The 10,409-nt window shown below is 52.2% G+C and overlaps 1 long non-coding RNA gene across 1 annotated transcript; it reads right to left on the minus strand.

Moving 5' to 3' along the window:
* Positions 1-1,209: 1,209 nt before the first annotated feature.
* LOC311611179 lies at positions 1,210-6,052 on the minus strand. Its single transcript, XR_014793076.1, has 2 exons — positions 5,040-6,052; positions 1,210-2,991 (listed from the first exon to the last, which is right to left on the minus strand). It is a non-coding gene; the product is annotated as an uncharacterized lncRNA (long non-coding RNA).
* Positions 6,053-10,409: the final 4,357 nt, after the last annotated feature.

Raw genomic sequence — 10,409 nt, forward strand, 5'->3', positions numbered from 1 at the left:
TTTAATATATATATTTTAAAAATCAATAAAATATATTTTAAAAAATGTATTTTAGCCGAAACCGGTTTGGCTCAGTGGTAGAGCGTTGGTCTGCGGACTGAAAGGTCCCGGGTTCGATTCCGGTCAGGGGCATGTACGTTGGTTGCGGGCACATCCCCAGTAGGAGGTGTGCAAGAGGCAGCTGGTCGACGTTTCTCTCTCATCGACGTTTCTAGCTCTCTGTCTCTCTCCCTTCCTCTCTGTAAAAATCAATAAAATATATATTTTACAAAAATGTATTTTATTGTTTTTTGGTTTTTTTTACGAGAGAGGAAAGGAGAGGGATAGTTAGAAACATTGATGATAGAGAATCATCTATTCAGCTGCCTCTTGCACACCCCCTACTGGAGATGTGCCCTGCAACCAAGGTACATGCCCTTGATCAGAATCGAACCCGAGACCTTTCAGTCCGCAGGCTGATGCTCTATCCACTGAGCAAAACCGGTTTCACCACCTTTTTTTTTTTTTTTTTTAATATTTAAAGGACATTTTTTTCCCCAGCCAAATATTCTTCATGACTTTTAAAAATATATTTTTATTGATTTCAGAGGGAGATAAGAACATCATGAAAATTATAAATCAGCTTCCTTCTACACACCTCTACTGAGGTTCAAGCCTGCAACCCTGGCATGTGCCTTGACTGGACTTGAACCTGGGACCTTTCAGTCCACAGGCCGACGCCCAATCCACTTAGACAAATCGGCTAGGGCTCTTTTACATGGCTGTGTAGTACTCCACCATCTGGATAGATATTGCAAATTTCCTTTGCAGCAAAAATGAATTCCCAGACAATTACTTCTCTATTGCAATGCTGGAATTAACATCTTATAACTAATTTTTTTTTCCTTAGGCTAAATTCCCAAACATAGGATTACTAGGTCAAAGGCCATGATAATATGTTTGATACATATTATCAAACTTACATCCAGGAAGGCTGTACCAATTTGTACCCCTATATGCAATGTATGTGAGTATTATTTTAGTACTCCTTTGCCAACAACTGGGTCTCATTTTTTCTGCTATAGCTTGCTATGAGAACAATGCTTTGGGGGTGGGGTGGGGTGAAGGAGGTCAATGGGGGGGAAAAAGGACATTTGTAATACTTTCAACAACAACAAAAAAATGGTTATAGCTATATTTGCCTCTCTTTTATTAATAATGAAGTACACATTTGTATTCATGGTTTTATTCATTTGCTTTTATTTTATGAATTTCCTGTGTATTTCCTTTCACAGCTGGCTCTTGTTCCTTGAAGCTGCTGATATGTAAATTACAAGGTGGGAGAGAGGTGGAAGGAGGGTGAAGCCACAGGACACTTTAATATGGTCCCACATCTCTGAAGGAGGCGGAAAGACTGAAGATGGCGGGAAGCTTGTCCTTGCCGGAGGCTGGGTGTCCTCTCTCTTCCTGGGGTGCTCCTGGCCTTTATGCCCCCCTCTGCAGGGTGCCCAGACAGGTCCTGTGCTCTGCAGGCTTTGTCCTTCACTGGTCTTCCGCCTGCCTGTGTTCCCAGGATGCTCCTCCTCATCTCTGCTCCATGATCGGTGTGGATGGCAGAGCCACACACCCAGGGCTGGAAGGAAACACTGTGGCCAGTGGAGCGAGGAGGGGAAGGAAAGACGGAAGCAATGCCCAGGGACAGAGAGATCTTTGTGGAGTGGACTCAGTCTACCCACCCCCTCTACCACAGTCCCACACACATCCGGCTTAAGCTGTGGAAGAGCTGGGTTCAGTGGTCTACTCTCCCCTAAATCCTTTGAGTTTCTCACAAATGGGTAACAGGACCCAGCTCCTCTTCCCCCCCAAAAATAGAACAAACAGCTTCCTGCAGCCCCCGAAGGCAGCTACCTTCAGGCGGGATTCTAGGCCAAGGCTGAACCACACCAGAGCCTGAGCCAAAGAGTGCGATTGGATCAGGAACCGGGGATGGCAGGTTTACACTGCCTGATGCCCCAAAGGGGGTTGAGTCCCAGAACTCAGCTCTCCTGGTTGCCGGAGGGGAGAATTTCCTGCCTGCACAGGCCTGAGTTGAGTTTCACACACCATCCTGAAAGTGAAGTGAGGAAGAGCAGTGTAGCCGTCAGGGGCCGCAGTCCTGTCATGGGTGGCAGAGGACGCCTGGGGCCACCTTTGCACGATGAGAAGTCAGCTTGGAGACTGAGCCCCTTTAGCCCTCCCACCCCCTACCTCTGGGGTTACTGTCAGGGACGGGGAGAGGGGCACTAGCTTAAGGGAAAAGCTGTTTTATTCCCACCCCAAGCTGAGCCTGCACAGATGGGCTTCTGGTTTCCTCACGCACACTCCCCTGGGTGATCTCTCCCTCTCTTAGGCGGGTGGGGAAGCTGATACCGGATGTCTAAGGGGGCCACATATAGGCCAGTATCCCTGAGTTTCTAGTCTGGGCCAGTCTGAGGAAATGCAGGAAAGGTAAGAGCAGGGGTATGGCTACTGAGATGGCAGTTTCAGTATGACCTCCTGGACCTCACTGGAAAGGCCAGTGGAAAGAATGAGGGATAAGGAAGGAGGCCCAAGAAAGACATCTGGGTAAAGGGATAGACAGGGTTTCTTTTGCTCCACTTCCTCCCACTGTCACACAAAGACTGACTAACGTTGGGCAGCCAGAGACAACTATTCCCTAATTCAGCCAGGGTCTCTCAAATTGTGCTCTCTTGCGGCGCCAATCAGGGTGAAGGCTCTCCGACTGAACAAGGTTCCCTTTCCTGAAACATATCACCATCACTCCTGCTGTCCAGACCTTCCCAGCCCCAGTTCTGTCACCTTCCAGAAGAGGGGGAAAGCAGCTCCTTCTCCTTCTCCTCCTCCTCCTCCTCGAAGCCAGCGGCAGAGGGCAACAGTTCTTCAACTGGCAGCTTTAGCTGGGTCAGGACATAAAGCTTGCCACTGAAGAACTACTGCGGCTCAGCCAGGTGAGGGTGTGGGAGGTGCCGGCTCCTAGAAGCAAAGGGAAGAGTAACGGGAAAGACCTGAGCAGGGCCATGTCACAGGGACACTGTCCATCCAAGTCCAGTGCCAGCAGACACTCAACCTTCTAAGGAAGGGCTCTTAGCCTGGGCCTGCAGGAGCTCAGGGAGAAGCAAGAGGCAGCTCTAAACACATTTCCCTCGATCCCCTTCCCAGAACTGCAGAAACCCAGGCTCTGGTCCCCTTTGCCCCAGCCACACATGGGCTGGGGGTGGGGGGGCAGCCTACTCGGCCTTCGGAACAGTCAGGACCTGGGACCCTGGACACGCCCTTCCCTTTTTTCCAAGGCACTAGGTGAGAAATTGTATCTCAGGTCCAGAAAGGAGTTCAGGGATCAGCCCAACTGACTTCTCCCCAGAGAGCCCAGCTGGAAAAAGTTTTGGGGGCCTGGATGTGGGAAGAGGGAGGAAGGGAGGAGGTCTAGAGTTTGGAAGGTCAGCAGAGGCTCCTGGGACTGAGGGGAGAGGACGAGGGACCAAAGGCTGGAGGGGAGGGAGCTCCGGCAGGGAGGTTGGGCAGCCTCCCCTGGACTCTCAAATGCCAAGCATTCCGCTTGCGCATTCCGGGTACATCTGGTATGAATTCCAGGCTGTCTGCCGGCCCCTCCAAGTCTGAACTTTGTTCCAAGTTCCAAGCCCCGCCCCCACAGTTCCAACGCATGAATCAGCAGGAAAAGCCGGGCCCTGCAGCATGGCCGGGGGAGGGGGTTGGGGGCGTGGCAGGCTTGGGGGCCGAGAGCTGGGGAGGGCGGGTCTGTGCTGACACAGCCCAAGGGCATGCCCATGCCAAGGGGAGTGGCCAAGGTGGTCTTGCCTTGAGATTTCTTATACTTAGAGGGTAAAAAAAAAGACTAGGGTAAGATTGGGAAGCTTTCAAATTACAAAACCCTCTTGGAAAGCATGAATTTTGAGGCATCTTCCTTCTCCCAAGTGCCCAGTGCCCAGCTCCTTCCCATTCCCCTCTGTCGGGGCCAGCTCTGGTCAGCCCAAAGGACTTAGCGGCTGCTGAGAGTTTGTGCCAAGCAGGTGCCCTTGGCTGCAGAGCGGGGTGGGTCCAGGGCACTGACCCTCTGACCAGCTGCTCCATCAACCTCCTGGCACCCCGACAGCTTCCAGCCCAGCCTGACAGCCAGGATGACAGGCCAAAAGAGTTGGAGGCAGGAACGAGGGCCAAGGGAGGTGGGGGCGATAGCCTAGCCCGAGGCCACGGGGAGGGGCCAAGAGTTGGCCGAGAGGTGGGGAGAGAGGGAGCCCAGCGATGACTAACCCAGGCGCCCCACCCAGCCAGCCGGTTTCCCAGGCGGTCGGGCCAGGCCTGGGCTAGGGCCCCCACAACTGGACAGGCTTGGGGGAGGTGCAGAGGTGACCTTCTCTCGGCCCAAGACTGCTAGTGAGGCTGGGGCGGGGGGGGGGTGGGGGGGTAGAGTTTCCAGGCCTTCCTCGTGCCCGCTCCCCCCACCGACCGCGGTGAAACCCTAAACCTTTGGGTTGCATAAGGCCCCGGCACCGCCGCCCCCTACTCCTCTCCCCTCCCCCCTTACATAACCTCCCCTGGAGGGAACGAGAGGAGGGGCCGGCCCGCCCAGAGACCCCTTCCCTGCCGGGGTACTCAGATGGCCCGGACTCAGAGAGTGCCGGGAGAAGCCAAGCACTTCCACTGCCTCCCGCCCGGGCCACATCCTCTCCAGGCGGAGCGGTCGGTCCGTACCCTCGGACCAGAGGGCGCGAGGTCAGCCGCCCCCAGCCCTCCCGCCCCTCACCTTACTCCCAGCTACTCCGCAAGACCCTCCGCCACGACTCCTGTCTCGGCCTCTTTTTCTTTTTTTAAACAAAACACCAGACACACTAGTCCAGCCAGCCCAGGACCCTCTCCTCCGGAGCGCCCCTGCCTCCGCCGCCCCCTCTCCCCTCTCCCCTCCCCCGGAAGGGCAGGGTGTGGCCGCCAGAACCGTACTTGCCCCCATTACCCCCGTCAGCACGGTTCCCTCCAGTGCGGCCAGGACCCCGGCTCACACCCACCTGGTGCTGGGTGTGTGTGGGGGCTGCCGAAGGTTGGGGAGCAAATCAGTGCGTCCGTGCTCCACGGCCGGCGGCGCTCTCTTCCCAGCGCCCAGCGCACACCGGCTCCAGTCTCCGATCAGCTGGCGGCGTCGTGACGCACGAGTTGCGATTGCACCGCCCTGGGCCAATCACCGCCCACCGGTGTGCGGCGTGGCCACACCCACTCGGGGGCGCCCGCCCTTCGTCCTGATCCCGCCTCTCGGGGCTGGCTTAGCTCTGATTGACAAGGAGACCACCCCTTTGCCTAAGTGGAGTTGCACTAAGCCACACCCACCAGCTCAAGAGCTGGCCAATAGGTGAAAAGGCGTGGCTCGGTCCTCCGCTAGGCTACTAGCTTTGAAGGAGCCCCTAAGTCAAACCAGGGTCCGAAAGAGCAGCAGGAAGTAAAGGCGTGTGTGTTCGCAGTGCATTCTGGTCCTTGTAGTTCTCGAGCTGACACCCCCCCCATTCCCAGAATTCAGAGCGCTCTGTGAGTTGGCATTTTTAAATCATCTCTGAAGCCATCCCCGGCGAAATCCTTAAAGGGCTACGGCCCCTCCTTTTTGGAGCCGCGAGTGCTTCTTTTAGACAACCCCAAAATGGATTCGCTGACCTCTGCAGGAGGCTCTCTAAGGAAAAAAGTGGAGCAGGCGAGGCAGCAGGAGTGGGCAGAACTGAAGGTGGAAATCAGTCCCCAGGGCAGCAGACTCCTCCACGGATGGGAATTCCTGAGGGCTTTTGCGGTAGGGGAGACTGCCCACCTCTCCAAGCCCCAGCTTTCACTGGAGAGATCTAGTCCACCCCTCCTGGGGGTGGGGGTGGGGGTGGGGGGAAGGCTTCCTGACCAGGAGACTTTCCTTGGAGAGGAGATGTCTGGTCCCAGTCGCAGGGACAGAGCCGCTTCCTAACAAAAGATTCATACTTTTTCGCGGCTGTGAAGCTGGGGAAGTCCCAGCCGGGCCGAGGACAACGCTCTCAGGATCCTCCCAGCCCTCCCACCCTTCCCCAAAGGCCCTTAATAAAATGGTCTGCTTACCCCTTCCCTTCCCCGACCCCTCCCCACCCCCAAAATAAAAAAAGATTCATAGTACAGTCTTCACCTGAGGGTAGATGGAAGACTTCTGGTCAGAAACTAGGGGATGGCCGTGTCAAAGTGCAACTGGCCGCCAACCCCATCCTCTGCCTTAATACCCCCATTCAGTACCGCCCCTCAGAAGCTTTGCACTGACTCAGACCTACTTAGGGACGAGATTGCAGGTAGAGACCAATGAGGAGGCTGTTCCTTCCCTCAGGAGCCAATCAGGGTGTAGAGGGGCGGGGGGATGGGCAAAAAACTGAAAGGAACCCAGTGACTTGGCAAAAGCTGCCCAACTGCTTATTAAAAGGGGCGAGTCTGGGACCCACCCCATAGCATCATTCCCCGCCCTAACCCCTTCCCAACTGAACCCAAACGTGTAGACAAGGATCCATGACTTTTCCATGGGCTCCGAACTGGGGGGGAGGCTAACTGAGCTGAAAGGCTCTGGCTGGGGCGGGAGAGAGTTCCTTCTGTGCTGAATACGGGCTCTGCCACGTGATTGCCATGGTTTCTAGGAGCGCCACAATTCTGAACTTGTGTTCAGAACCTTGTGCCTTTAAGGAAACTTTCTGCCTTCCACCCCAGTAACAGCTGACTGCTGGAAAGTGTGACCTCAGGGGACAAATCAGCTGCTACCACATCCTCCTCTTGGCCTGCCCTACTCCCTCTGATTAATTCTCTCCCCCCCCCCCCCACCGGGTGGGGCGGGAATGAAGGAGACAGAACCCCAAATATGGGGGACCTGCTTGCATGTCCTCCCCTCTTCCCTCTTTCTGTCACCCTCTGCCTCCCTCCTCTCTCCCTTCCCCCCTGCTGGTTAGTTCTTCAGAGGTTCTGAGCTTGGAATCAGAGAGGTATTTCCTGTCGGCACAGTCAGCCCGGACCCACCCTCCCTGGTCTAGGAAGGGGGGCCAATATTGGAGAGGCCCAGAATGGAGGCTTGAATGGGTGTGTGCGTGGTTTTTTTTGGGGGGGAAGGGGAAGAGTCCAGGAACGGGTACTGGGGAAAGCCCAGTGAAGCTTCGGACTAAGCCTAGAGGAGTAGAACGGTCGTGGAAAGCAAGCCCCCAGGGTGTCAGAACCCTGCTCCCTGGCCGGCCAGCTGCCGTTTGCTCCCTGCTCAAGCTGCCCTATGCCTCCCCGGACAGGGACCCGCGAAGGGAATGCCCTGGCCTTGCTTCTAACTCCACTTCTGTTTTTAGATGCCACCATGGCTGCTTCAGTTTTCACACTCTTACCCTCTACAGCCAGGGAGCTAATGTGGCGCCTCCCCCAGCTGCAGGTGGCCCAGTACCGGCCCCAGGAACCAGCGGCTTTGGCCGGGAAGCCCAGCAGGAAGACCTAAGTAAATATTTCTCCCCAGCTCCGAGCTGGGAATCAGGGTCACTCCAGGACAAGCTTAGTGTGAAGTCCCAGGAATGACTTGGCAGGGCTGGGAGAAACTGATCAGGGCCTTGGCCACGCTTGGAAGGAAGAGAAATCTCACCAGCTGACCCATTCCCATTATCCTTAGCATAGAAGCCGAATCCCCTTTCCACCCAAAGGCCCTGTGGCAGGCTAGTCTCTCTTTTGTTCTGCTAACTCTCATCCCCTCACCCTCCCACCCTAGGGCAAAGGCACAGGCTTTCCGTCCAGGGTTTCTCAATCTCAGCACTATTGACATTTTGGATTGAATAATTTCTCGCTGTGGGGCTGTGGTGTGGGGGCCAGCATCCCTGGCCCACTCGATGCCATTAGCAACACAACTTGACCCTTCCCCATGACAACCAAGAGTCTCTTTAGACATTATCAAACAGTCCCTGGGATTCCGAATTGCCCCCAGTTGAGAACCACTGAGTTAGACAAACTTGGATTCAAATTCTAGCTCTTACCAGCCCTGAGCTTGATGAATATACTTAACATCTCTGAGCCTTCGTGTGCTCATCTACAAAACTGAATGAATAATAAATTCACACTGTAGGGATTAAAGAAGGAAATGCCTAGCACAGCACCAGGCTCACTGGCCACAGTTGGTGCGTTAAACATTAGCTGCCTTCACTTTTCTCCCTGCCGGATCAGCAAAGGCCAGCCTCACCCGGCATGGGCTGACTGCCGGGGCAGCTGCAGCTTGCCTTCCTGACTATCCAAGCCATGACCTCCAGGACACTCAATATTGAGGTTGGCAAAGGGCGCTGGCTAATTTGGTCCTAGATTCTCCAAAGTCCAAAGGTGCTTGGGTTGGGATTCAAGGAAAAATTTGAAATAGATGTGTTACAAAGCATTATATCTCAAGATATGGCCTGCAGATTGCCTGCATCAGAATTACCTGGGTGCTGTTAAAAATTCAGATTCCTGCCCTAGCCGGTTAAGCATATGCCCGGGTTTTGGGCTTGATCCCCAGTAGGGGACGTGCAGTAGACAGTCAAATCAATGGTTTTCTCTCTCATCATTGATGTCTCTATTTCTTTCTCCCTCTCCCTTCCTCTCTGAAATCATTAAAATTATTTTTTAAAAATTCAGATTCCAGCCCTGGCCAGTGTTCTCAGTGGTTAGAGTTCACACAACAAAGGATCTCGAGTTTGATTGCTGATCAAGGGCACATACCTGGGTTGCAGGTTGTGCCCCGGTCAGAGCACATGTGGGAGGCAACCAGTAGATGTGTCTCTCATGTGGATGTTTCTCCCTCCCTCCTCCCCTTCCACTCTCTCTGAAAAGCAATGGAAAAATATCCTTAGGTGAGAATTAACAAAACAAAAAACAAAAAAAATTCAGATTCCTAAATTTCATCCCAGGCTACTGAATCAGAAGTACATAATAAAGTTTGAAAACCACTGTTTTAGGGCTCAGACTAGGGAAGGTGTCAATGCCCCAGAAATCTTAGTGCACCCAGAGCTCACCATTACAAGGACTTTCTTGTTAAAGAGAAAGGAAGAACTCTGATTGGATTTCCTCTCTTGGAAATATTGTTCATTGGCAGCCAAGGTTGATCTGGCCCCGAATGATTCATTAATCCTAACCAGTTCATTAATTATCTTCTTTGCTCTCACTGTTTTGCAGAGTTAGGCTATTACTAGAACAGGAAGATTCATTTTAGAATCTAAGCTACCTCTAAATGTTTTAAATACTCCTTTCTATATTCTGGCATTGAAAAGACATAACTTAAGTGGAAATTAAAAAGGAAAATCTTATGGAATAATGAAAAAAAAAATAAAGGAATTCTGAGGTAAAGTTAGTTACACCCAAGGTCATGGTTGCATTGCAAGCCAAAACCACTAGAGGGCAGGGCACACACAGACTTACAGAAAGAAAAAGTAGTGCCTGTTCAGCCTAGGTAAACTGAGACCAGAGTAAAGACCAAATGGACCTGTTTATGGGCACTAAGAAGCAAGTACTACCTCCTGACCATCAAAATCCATCCTCTAGTCTCAAGTTCACAGACCCAAGTTGGGGATGAGAGATTGACAGGAACACCTAATTTTCCAGCTGGAAAGAATAATAGTGCTGTGGCCAAGGAGTACAGAGAACATTGGTTTTAGATAGGCCTGGATTTGAATCCTGGCTCTACCTTCTTAGCTATGTGACCCTGGGCAAGTTACCTAAGGTAGTAATTTTTCTAATCCTAATGAGGATTAAACAAAACGAGGTAAGGGAAGTGTTTAGCATGGTGCCTAGATCCTAATTAGTGGTCGTAAGTTATGACCAAGGTCCGATGACCAAGCACTTCAAGGGTTCCAGCTGCCCCTTCAAGAAAGAGGACACAGCAGCCCCTGGCTCAGCTGGTTGTAGTGTTGACCCGCACACCAAAAGGTTTTGGGTTTGATTGCCTGTCGGGGCACATACCTACCGGTAGTTTTCAGGTTCAGTCTCTGGTAGGGTGGCAGCCAATTAATGTTTCCTTCTCATATCCAAGTTTATCTCTCTCAATTAAAATGTATCCTCAGGTGAGGATTAAAAAACGAGAGAGAGCCGAAACCGGTTTGGCTCAGTGGATTGAGCATTGGCCTGCGGACTGAAAGGTCCCAGGTTCAATTTCGGTCAAGGTTGTACATTGGTTGCGGGCACATCCCAGTAGGGGTTGTGCAAGAGGCAGCTGATCGATGATTCTCTCTCATCGATGTTTCTAATTCTCTGTTCCTCTCTTTTCCTCTCTGTAAAAAATCAAAATATATTAAAAAAAAAGAAAAAAGAATACCGGTAGTCTTTTAAAATAAATAAATAAATAAATAAATAAAAATTAAAAATTAAAAAAGAGAAAAATATGGAATCAGATTATAGCAGAGCCATTCCTGTCT

Source organism: Pipistrellus hanaki (assembly GCF_964339955.1).
Source record: "Pipistrellus hanaki genome assembly, chromosome: 16".
Classification (NCBI taxonomy): Eukaryota; Metazoa; Chordata; class Mammalia; order Chiroptera; family Vespertilionidae; genus Pipistrellus; species Pipistrellus hanaki.